Source organism: Macaca mulatta, chromosome 14, assembly GCF_049350105.2.
Source record: "Macaca mulatta isolate MMU2019108-1 chromosome 14, T2T-MMU8v2.0, whole genome shotgun sequence".
NCBI classification, from domain to species: domain Eukaryota; kingdom Metazoa; phylum Chordata; class Mammalia; order Primates; family Cercopithecidae; genus Macaca; species Macaca mulatta.
The window spans coordinates 124,981,661-124,993,827 of NC_133419.1; positions in this window are offsets into that span (position 1 = coordinate 124,981,661).

Sequence of the window (12,167 nt, forward strand, 5' to 3'; positions counted from 1 at the left end):
ACTGGAAGTGCTACCTAATACAATAAGACAAGAAAAGGAAATAAAATATATACAGATTGGGAGAGAAGAAATAAAACTGTCCTTACTCACAGATGACATGATTGTTCATTTAGAAAACTAAAAATAATTGACAAAAACAAATGAAAACCTCCTGGAACTAATAAGCATTTACAGCAAGGTTGCAGCATACAAGATTAACATACAAAAGTAAATTGCTTTCTTATATGCCTGCAAACAACAGTGGAATTTGAAATGTAAAACACAATGCCATTTATGTTAGAACTCCAAAAAATGAAATACCTAAGTGTGAATTTAACAAAATAAGTGCATGATCTAAACAAGGAAAACTACAAAACTCAGATGAAAGAAATCAAATACTAAATAAATGGAGAGAGATTCCACATTCATGAAAAGGAAGGCTCAATAATTCATAATTGCCAACATTTGGAACCAACCAAGATGTCCTTCAGTAGGTGAATAATAAATAAACTATGATATGTTCAGACAATGAAATATTATTCAGTGCTAAAAAGAAATGAGCTATCAAGCCATGAAAAGACATGGAGGAATTTAAATCCATATTACTAACTGAAAGACGTCAATCTGAAATGGCTACATACTGTATGATTCCAAGAATCTAACATTCTGGAAAGGGCAAAACTATGGAAACAGTAAAAAGATCAGTGGTTGCCAAGGATTACAGTGGGAGGGAGTGATGAATGGGTGGAGCACAGAGGATTTTTAGGGCAGTGAAAATGCTCTGTATTGACTGGTATAATGTATATATACTGGTATGTATAATGACATAGTGTATACGTGTATAATGACATGGTATATACTTGTCATTATACATTGATCTAAACCCAAAGAAGGTACAATATCAAGAGTGAACACTAATTTAAACTTTGGCCTTTGGGTGATAATAATGTGTCAATGTAGGCTCATCAGTTGTAGCAAATGTGCCACTCTGGTAAGGGATGTTGATACTGGGGAAGGTTATGTATGTGTGGAGGTAAGGAAAATATAGGAAATCTCTGTACCTTCTGCTCAATTTTTCTGTAAACCTAAAACTATCTTTAAAAATAAATTATATTTTTAAAAGAAGAAACAGAAATAAAAATTATTTTTCCTAGACCCGCCACCCTCAGGTACATACCAGTGAACATATCCAAGAAGCTCTGGATCAGAGCTAGCCACTGAACCATTGAACAGAGAGACAGGCAAGTTCACCCTCAATAATTGTGAGGTCTTGGGAAAGACTATCTACATGTTTAAAAGTTGTAAATTAAGCTAACGAAGTGTTAAATATTTTCCTTCCTCCTACCTTGATAGATAACAAGCTAGATGGCCAGGTTCAAATTTAGAAATCTCAGAATTCTAAGAGCTCCATGCCAGAATGTGGTACTGGGAAAGAGCTCTTCCTGGCACCTGGCATTCTCCCCACAGACGCAGCTTTCCCCCTCTGCTTCCCACTCCCCATTGTGTCCCATTCCACAAGGGACCTCACACGTACACATATATGGGCAACCTGGTATTCAAACTCTTGGTCCATACACCTGCACAAAGCAACCCCTGACTGTCCCTTTTATCTAAGGTTGAACAGCCAGTAGTGGTCTGCCTTCAGGACATGGTCCTGGGGAAGAGCCTTATAAGCAGGTACAGGGTATTTAAGGAGGGAATTCTGGTATCCCCAACACTACTAAGGGATGCATAGGCTCCAACTGGGCACATCCTCTTGGATCCATTCACCCCATAAGGAAGGGTCAGCCAGGGGAGGGCTGAAGACAGAGAGACCTCTCACAAAATCTAAGGGAAGCATTATTATTATTGTTATTATTATTATTATTTTTGAGACTAAGTCTTACCCTGTCGCCCAGGCTAGAGTGCAGCGGTGCGATCTCGGCTCACTACAACCTCCACCTCCCGGATTCAAGTGATTCTCCTCCTCAGCCTCCCAAGTAGCTGGGATTACAGGCGCCCACCACTGCGTCTGGCTAATTTTTTGTATTTTTAGTAGAGGCAGGGTTTCACCGTGTTAGCCAGGATGGTCTCGATCTCCTGACCTCGTGATCCACCCGCCTCAGCCTCCCAAAGTGCTGGAATTACAGGCGTGAGCCACCGAGCCCAGCCAAGAGTTATATTTTTATATATGATCTGGACATTGTCTGGTTGTATATTCAGGCTCTCCAAAGTGACGGAGTGAAAAACTGGTACTACTGGTACTATCATCTGCCTGGCCTTTTGATCGTAGCTTTCAAAGTTTTTCCACTTCTGCGCCCTGCCATGAATTCAGAGATTTTCAGAAGGACCCAGTGTAATTGACACAGATTACAAAAAGTCCATAGCAGGCACACGGAGAAAATGGTCTTTACCTTCAAATGCATAGCAGTTTGGGAAAAGGAACCACAGTTCAGAACTAAAGCCTTCTCTAGGAAAAAGAATAAAATGCAGAAGAAGCAATCCAAGGCAGAGTTGCAGGGTCTCTGTTCTCATTCCCAAACCACAAAATGAGAGCCTTCAATACACTTAAGCAAATGCCATTCAAATTTCATGCCAGTTACACAGAGTCCACATAATTGGACCATATCCTTCCTTTCCCCATCACTCTGCTGAAATGTTCCCATTTGCCAGGGTTTGGAACAAAGTAAGGGAGCTCCGCTGACTTAAGGTCAGCTTAGGGTAATTAGCCTGGCACCAGTCCCAACAGAAGTTAGACTCTCCTCCAGCAAAGACCTGCTCAAGGCCAAGCCTCCCTTTAATTACCAGGGGCCTGGTAAGTTATTTAGAGAACATCTCCTGCTCCTAGCATGGACAATTGCTCAGAGCCAGCTTCCTGAAGCTGCCATGTCCTTTTTCTGTCTGTCCTGGGATCCCTTCAGGTTGTCTCTGCACCCCCATGCTCATCAGTGTCTTGTTGCTTTTGCACATGGCTGCAGACTCTATGCTCTCAGAAGCCCTGCTGCCAACAAAACAGGCAAGTTCATAGCTGTGGGGCTGCCGCTGCTGCTGCTGTCCCTGGCCCAGGAGTTTTCCAGTGTGTTGCTGCCACTACCCAGTGCAGCAGAAGGAGCCTACACCACCTTATTCCTCTCATTGCATGGGATCTGGAGTAAGACAGCTGTGAGTATGATTCATACGCTAAGCAAGTTTCATTATTTTGGCTGGGTTGGATGTAATGAAATAAGCAGACAAAATATGTGCTTAGGCACCAGAAAATCAGGGCAACAAGAAGGTTTTGGAAAACATTTTCACAATTTTCCAATTAAAGGAACTAAAAACAAACAACTTTAGTTTCAGAATATATGTATTTATTGTGTCATTTCAAATATTAATTTTTATTTTAAATTTTATGTGGCTGAGGGAGATTGGGCACTATAATGTTTTTTAAGGGCCTAGGACCCCAATGTAACCAAGACAGTTGGTCAACTAGTGAACAGATCGGTGGTTCTTAAACTTTAGCCTGTATCAAAATGGCCTAGGAAACCTGTGAAAACAAGGGCTGAACTGCACCCCACAGCTTCTGATTTACTAGGTCTGAGGCAAGGATTGAGAACCTGCATTTCTAATAAATTTGCAGGTAACACTGACGCTTCTAGGCTGGGGACCACACTTTGAGAAGTACTGCTTTAGAGAAAGGAGGTCTACGTGAGCCCCTTTATGAGTAGCTGTATTTTAGTCTTGTCAGTTTTACCAGGAAACCCTCCAGCCTCCTAATGAGACTGGCTGCCAACATGCTAAGAACCCAGCCATGGAAAGAACAACAGGGTGTCATGACTTAATGCACAGACTTGCACATAATCTCCATGTTTTTACAGAAAACTGTTCTTGGTATCTCAAGTACACAAGATGTAGATAGTGCAGTTGACGCTTGAACAACACAGGAGGAGTTGAGATGCCAACCCCCTACGCAGCCAAAAATCTGCTTGTAGCTTTGACTCCCCAGAAACTTAACTACTCATAGCCTACTGTTGACCAGAAGCCTTACCAATAACATAAAGTCAATTAACATATTTTGTATGTCATACGTATTATGCACCATATTTTTATAATAAAGATACAGAAATGCAGATACAACTAAAAAAAATCATACAGAAGAGAAAATATATTTACTATCCAGTAAGTGAAAGTAAATCATCATACAGGTCTTCACCCTTATTGTCTTCACATGAGTAGGCTGAGGAGGAGGAAGAAGAGGAAGGCTTGGTCTTGTTGTCTCAGGGGTGGCAGAGGAGGAAGAGGTGGAGGAGATGGAAGGGGAGGCAAGAGAGGCAGGCACACTCCATGTAACTTTTATTGAAATAAATACATATATAAATGGATCCGTGCAGTTCAAGCCCATGTTGTTTAAGGAACAAGTGTGTTTCCATTTTGAAAATAAGTAAACTGAGGTGAACAAATGTGAAATAATTATAAGGCTTTGTGGTTAGTAAGAAGCAGAGGAGATATGCAAGCACACATCTAGTAGACCTCAAAAGAGCATGCTCTCTTTTTAAGGCACCAGGCTACAATATAAGGATGTCCTTATGTTATAACTAAGATTGGAATTCATGTACAAATCCACATAGGCTCAAGGTGAGAGGAAAACCCTGCAGGAGCATCATTCTGTGCAAACCATGTGGGCTTTGCAATCAGGATGACTTAAATTCAAACTCTGACACTCACTGATGGCAAAAACAAAGAGGAGCCCCACTGGGTACTTCTGCTGAATAAAGGCATTGCCAGTGTCAATCTCAAAAAAAAAAAAAGATGGTTCCTCGTATAGGAAACCAATCTGTAAGGAGATGCCTGGATGGAAAAAGGAGAGGAGCTGGTTTCCTTTCTCAGCATGGACTTTGAAAGGTAGACAAGTTCAAATGCCATCTCAGACAGTGGAGCAGATGATAGCCTCTGCAGCAGCAGGAGCAGGGTGTGGAAACCTCTGTGGAACCCCACAAGCTGACAATGATAAACAATATCTCATAAGACATATTCTCTAGACACACTCCACCTTTATTTCCCTTTCATCATCACCGAGCCTTAGGACAGTCATGTCGGACCCTCCGCCTCTTGTCTCAAGATGCACCAGAGAACGGCAAGGTTATGGTCGTTTGTCCACTGTTAAGGAGAAGCAGGAGTCCTCTGAGCACTGCATAATTTGGGGCACACAACAGAGAGAAGACACAGGAAGGGGAGGGACATTCCCCAGAACAGAGCCTAGGATGCTTGGTCCAATCATCCCTCCCCACCCAGAATCAACTTCAGTTCCACATTTGAATGTTTCTGGTTTGTTTTAGAAAAAAAAAATGGCTTTTTCCCTTTTTGTCCCTCTCCTACAGAAGATTCCCCAAGTACACAGCAATGAATAAGAATGAATGAATCCAGCCGGGCGCGGTGGCTCACGCCTGTAATCTCAGCATTTTGGGGTCATGAGGTCAGGAATTCAAGACCAGCCTGGCCAAGATGGTGAAACCACGTCTCTACTAAAATACAAAAATTAGCCGGGCATGGTGGTGGGTGCCTGTAATCCCAGCTACTTTGGAGGCTGAGGCAGAGAATTGCTTGAACCTGGGAGGCAGAGGTGCAGTGAGCCAAGATCATGCCACTGTACTCCAGCCTGGGCGACAGAGCAAGACTCCATCTCCAAAAAAAAAAAAAAGAATAGGATGAAAGAGCATGAAATATCTGTTTATTAAGATAATTATTAAAGCATTCATTCATTGATAAAATAGAAAAGCATTCACATAAATAGCCCTTTCTGGCTATATGATCAAAGAAAAAAACCTCTCTCACCGCAGTACATACAAAAGTAGTAGATGAGTAATATTAAAGCAGCTTTTTATTGAATGGTATGGTTTATGAGAAGGTAAAGGAAGTTGCTATGAAGTCAAAAAAAAAAAAAAAAAAAAAAAAACAGGTAAAAAGCAGGCATCTGACTATGTAAATGAAGCCTGGACTCAGTGTTCACCTAGGGGTGTCTTCCAGTCCTTGGAGTCCTTGGAAAGTCCTGAGCTTTCAGACATGAAAAGCAAGAGATGAGGCCTGGAGCCCACGCAGCACAGAGGTGGGATTAGAAGCCGTGTCCCCTCCCCACCACCCTTGTAAACTCATGCCGAAAGAAGGTAAACCTGAGTGAATGAACTGGAAGAGAACTGCCCCCTCAGAGAGATGGTGAGGATACAGGCTGTGGCCTCAGCCTTGGCTCTGGATGGAGTACGGGGAGAAAATGGAAAACCCTCTCTCCTGAAAATCGCTCACCACAATCTGCACTCAAATGTGTATGAACTTGGAATGTGGATGGAACAATCTCTCTCTGACGTGTAGAGTCCCATACCAAAAATGTATTATAAAGAGGTCCTAGATGTTATCACTTACAATGAATTAGAAGTGTGGTAAGTGCTCCAAAAGGAAGCATAGGGTTGTACCAAAGCATTTAACTGGGGGAAACTGAACTGAGTCTTCAGGGTCAGGAATAGGCTCTCTGGGGAAGTGAAATTCAGACACCTAGAGGATAAGAAAGTGCAGTCGATATTTGGCTTCTCAGCATCAGAACCCACTTTTCTGTTAGGAGAATCTGCCTTTGTTCAAGTCTTTATTGAAATCTTCTCACTTGGCAGCTATTAAGACCAGAGCAAGTGCCTGAATATGCTCTCTGTTGAAGGTAAGAGGAACATTCGACCTCAGCTAACTAGATGCTCCCACTCAGGACTTTACTTCTGGAGCAAGCAGTGCAGAGAAACAAAGATAATTTCAGGTTGCTGTGGTTTGTTTGTCCCCACCAATACGCGTGTTGAAGTTTGATTCCCATTGCGGTGGGGCTGGGCTGTGGGGTGGGAGGTGTTTGGGTCACAGGGGCAGATCCCTCATGAGTGGCTCGGTGTCCTTCTGCAGCAGTGAGTGAGTTCTTGCTCTGGTGAGACTGGATTTGTTCTCAAAGGAATGAATTTGTTCCCTCAAAAGTGGGTTGTTATAAGCCAGGACGGCCCTTGAGGTTTGCCTCTTTGCCTTTGTCTGCTTCCCCTTTGACCTTCTCTGTCATGCTATGACCTAGCACGAAAAGCCCTCACCAGAATCTAAGCAGATGCCAGGGCCATGCATCCCATACTGCCTAGCCCGCAGAGCTGTGAGCTAAGTAAACCTCTGTTCTGTGTCAGTGATCCAGTCTCAGGTATGATTATCCATTTGTGTTACAGCAACACAAAATGGACTAAGATACAGGTCCATAATGGAAAACACAAAGATGGCAACCACTAGCAACCAGCTGTGTTGTGTGGTGCTATCAGGTGACCAGAGGCCAGGGCTACTTAAACCAATGCAGGCCTCACTTATGGCCTCAGCTGGGATTCTGGCCGCCTGACTCCCCTGGATCCTAATTATTCCCAGATCTGGTTTCCCAGACTTCTCTAATAGTCTAGTTGCCCTATCTCTTTTCAACGCATTCCTTTCCTGCTGGAGTTCACCAGAGTCAGATTCTATTTTTTCACAGCTAAGAGCCATCGCTGGTTATAATAGAAGCTGGCCAGATGGCGCATCTGAGGGAAATGATAGGGAGTGAGGAAAGTGCCCCGCAGCACAGCAGCCCTCTCAGACGCCTGTGGCTGCTCATCAACCCCCACCCTCCTCCTGGTAAAGTGGAAACAGCCTTTACCTTACTCTTCTGCATCATACTCACGCTGTGTTTATTCTTGTTTTTCTCTTCCAGACGCCTTTTGTTGGCATAGTAAGGCGAAAAAAAATAAAAAGAGAGAGAGAGAGAAAGAAAATGAAAGAAAGCAAGAAAGAAAAAAAAAATGTACGAACAGACCATATTCCAGAGACCAACATCCTTGGTAAAGAGTGTGGGGAAGTCCGCAGTCAATTTGTCTTATGAGAACTACATTTCAAGTGACTAACCCAACTATCAATGCCCTAATGTCAGCAAAACAACTATAAACACACATGCTTCCAATCTAGATATCTATATTTGTATCAGTTCGAATTTTACTAAGATTCTTAAAATAATGTAGTGTATTCCCAAAATTATTACTGAAATCTAACAAAGTGAATGACATAATTACTATTTAAATGTTACACATGTGGTATGGTTAGCATTTGTATTTTAAACATTCACTGTGCTAGCAGAGGACTATCTCTATGTGACACACAGGCACACACATAGATACCATACACCTTGTCTGTTAAAGTTCCTTATGGAACCAATACAAGAGTAGCTCATTGTTCATTTTTACAAGATTTATTTTACGGTACTTTGTTTTTAAATAATTATAGCTTTGTTTTTATGACAGGTAACTGGCCATATCTTTATTTATTTTCTATTCAATCTTTATTCAGAAACCATGTCCTATTTTTTAACACTGTAACTATAGAAATACATGATCAAATTTATGATACACGAAAAACTCATTGCTATGAATCCTGAATGATGAATAGAAGATGACCAGAAAAGAATGGATGAGGGTTTTGTAGGCAGAGAAGACAACATGAAAAAAAGATACGGAGGCACAAAAAAACCCACGTATCTATGTATATTTAGGGAAGGGTTGGTGATATTGTGGTTAAATCACTGCATGTGTGGAAGAGTGAAATAGGAGAGCTTTGGGGAACAGTGGCACAACTGTTAATTTTGTGTGTCACTTTGACTGTATCATGTTAGATGGAAGAACGGCTTTGTTATTTCCTTTACCTGGACATTAAGTGCAAGAAAATGTGTATGGATGCTGAGTAAACAAGGGCTAAACTGTGATGGTTAATTTTATGTATCAGCTTGGCTGGGCTATGGAATCCAGCTGTTTGAGCAAACATTAGTCTAGATGTTGCTGTGGATGTGAATTGTATCTGTGATTAACATTTACAGTCAGTTGACTTTAAGTAAAGCAGATTACAGCAGAATATAATGTAGCAGGCTTCATCCAATCCATTGAAGACCAAAGGGCAGAAGAGTTTCCAGAGAAGGAGTTGTGCCTGGAGACTGTAACACAGAAACCCACCTGAGTTTCTAGCCTGCTGGCCTGCCCTGTGAATTTGAGATTCCAAACTACAACATCAATTCTTCCAGGCTGTGCCTGCCTGACAAATTCCATATTTCCCAGTCCCCACAATCATGTGAGCCAATTCCATAAAACACAGCTCCCTGCAGACATACCATCTATCTACACAGTATATCTGCATAGATATATAGATAGATACAGATATCTAGAGATAGATATAGAGATAGATGTAGATATCTAGAGATAGATATAGATATCCAGATATAGGTAGGGTTCTGTTTCTCTGGAGAATCCAGACAGACACAAGAGGTTACAGGTGATAATTAATCATCCTCCCCTCCACACTCTGAGAATTGAGAAAGAAGCCACATAGAAAGAGATGAAGACAGCATAAACACTGATGAAGTTCATAGAAGGGCATAGCTTAGAGCTACAGCCACAAAAGGACTCCCTAATCCCTCTCTGCTTCCCTAGATTAATTCTACCAACCTAGACACAAGCTGAGATGGCAACTGCAGCTCTTCTCTACGAAAGGAGAGCGCTCAGAAGAGGAAGAAAGAGACTCCTGAGGACAAGGCTGTCCTACAAAGAGAATGCTCAGGGGGCTCAGCCGTCCTGAACCAGTGCTGTTTTCCAGCCTCAAGAGGCAGGAGTCACTGTTCTTTCTGGGGGTGAGTCTAGTGGGGAGAAGGAAAAAAGAAAGGGCTCCTCCCGCTCTTTATCTTCCTGAGGCACAGAAGGCACATAGGTATCCCATTATACAGGCTGATCTGCTTTGGGTTCAGTCACAGACAGGGCAATCATTTCCCTACAGCAAGTTTCCTTCTTGTGACATGTAAAATACTTGCTCGTCAAGTTCTGCTGTAGTTCAGTACTGTGCTATGTTACTTCTGAGATGTATTAATTTTTTTAATACTCTCAAAAGTAACTAAGAAACTTTAAGACACGCTTCTACTTGTTTTCCCCTTTAGTGTAGCTGTTTCTCTCTGCTAGTCGAAGTTTGGATCTGCTTCTGGAAGCCCAAGTGCAATTGGAGGGTAAATACACAAAGTGTGTCTCAAGTCAAGAGCAACCAGAGACCTCTCAACCTAACAGCCTGAGTTTTCTTTTACATATTTCAGAGGCCTCAGTAAAAATCCAGAGAAGGCTCCCTCAGTTACTTCCTAGAGTTACTATAGAAAACAAGAAATTATGTCCTTTGAGTTGACACATGTAGCAACTTTAACAACCTCCATGTTCGATTTTGCTTCAACACTGAAAGCAATGAAAGGAGGTGCCTACCCTGTCTCCCTCCCCCATTTGGTTCTGGGGCCCAGGGTTGATGCTACGTGGGAATTCCCAGGCTAGTGCTCTACAAAAATGGCCGAAATTCAGTAACACAACTTGTGGAGCTGGCAATTAGGCAGGGTTTTTACATTCTGCACATGACAAAGCCCTTTTGATATCGCCATCTTCAATTAAATTATATAAAATTATTCAAAGCTACTAAGATCTCTGTTTTCTTAAGTAATGGCAGGTAATGCCTTGAGAGAGCTTAAAATCAGTTTATATGGAGTAGAGAGGAAAAACTCTTCATTTGTTATTGGTTCTGGGGAGCAGTATTGTGCCCTTGAAGACAGCAGGGAAGAGTCACACCATAAACATGTGACATTATTCTTGTTTTCAGAGGTTCAAATTGCGGCATACACTCACTGTTATTTTCAGAAAGGCAGAAGCTGTCTACATGAATGCATCATCCTTTTAGTCAGAAAACATTTAATGCCCTCGTACTCTCAGCAATTCTAAGTAAAATAGGAAATAAAGAATAAATAATACTCACTTATTTTTTTAAGTTTTTTTAGAATATAAATTTATTGAATAATGCCTTAGTGCTTGCTAGAATTTACTTCTTAAAATAAATATATACATTATATATAAATATATTTGTATACTATGTATATGTGTGTAAATATATTCCCCTTATTAAGTAAAAAAGTCTTTGTAAGAAACTGTGTCTTAAGGTTTCTTAATTACTTTGGGGAATATTTAAAAATATGTATCCCAAAAGTAACATATATATATATATTTTTTCTTTTCTTCCCATAAAAAGAGAAGATGGTATTTAAAAATCAGCATAGGCCTAAACATATTTAACTGACGTTCAGACAGAATGACTTTTTCTGCTGCTGCCATCTGGTGGCAGCTTGCCTAAAACTCAAGGAGAGTAACATTCTCAGTAGCTCCCTCTGGCCCAGGGAAAACCTGACAATTATACAGCAAGTTCTAAATCATAGAAACCCTAGATCTGAGATCCAAGTACATCTGTACAGGGAAGTTGCACTGCACTGCATATGAAGAGAGAGGAAAAATGGTATAACAGTGAAAAGTTAGCACCAGCACTTGAATGTTGACAGGAAGAGAAATACACAAAACATTTAAAAATTTTTTACAATAGAGAGAAGCCAGGCATGGTGGCTCACACCAATGGAATAGAATAGAGAACCCAGAAATAAAGCCCAACACTTACAGCCAGCTGATCTTCAACAAAGCAAACAAAAACATAAAGTGGGGAAAGGATACCCTATTGAAAAAATAGTGCTGGGAAAACTGGCAAGCCACATGTAGGAGAATGAAACGGGATCCTCATCTCTCACCTTACACAAAAATCAACTCAAGATCGATTGATGACTTAAATCTAAGACCTGAAACTATGAAAATTCTAAAAGATAACATTGGAAAACCCCTTCTAGACATTGACTTAGGCAAAGACTTCATGACCAAGAACCCAAAAGCAAATGCAACAAAAACAAAGATAAATAGATGGAACTTAATTAAACTAAAGAGCTTCTGCACAGCCAAAGGAACAGTCATCAAAGTAAACAGACAACTCACAGAGTGGGAGAAAATCTTCACAATCTATACATTCAACCAAGACTAATATCCAGAATCTACAAGGAACTCAAATTAGCAAGAAAAAAAAACAATCCCACCAAAAAGTGATGAATAGACAATTCTCAAAAGAAAATACACAAATGACTCACAAACATATGAAAAAAATGCTCAACATCACTAATGATCAGGGAAATGCAAATCAAAATCACAATGTGATACCACCTTACTCCTGCAAGAATGGCCATCAGCAATAAATCAAAAAGAAAAAAAGATATTGGTATGGATGTAGTGAAAAGGGAACATTTCTGTACTGCTGGTGGGAATGTAAACTAG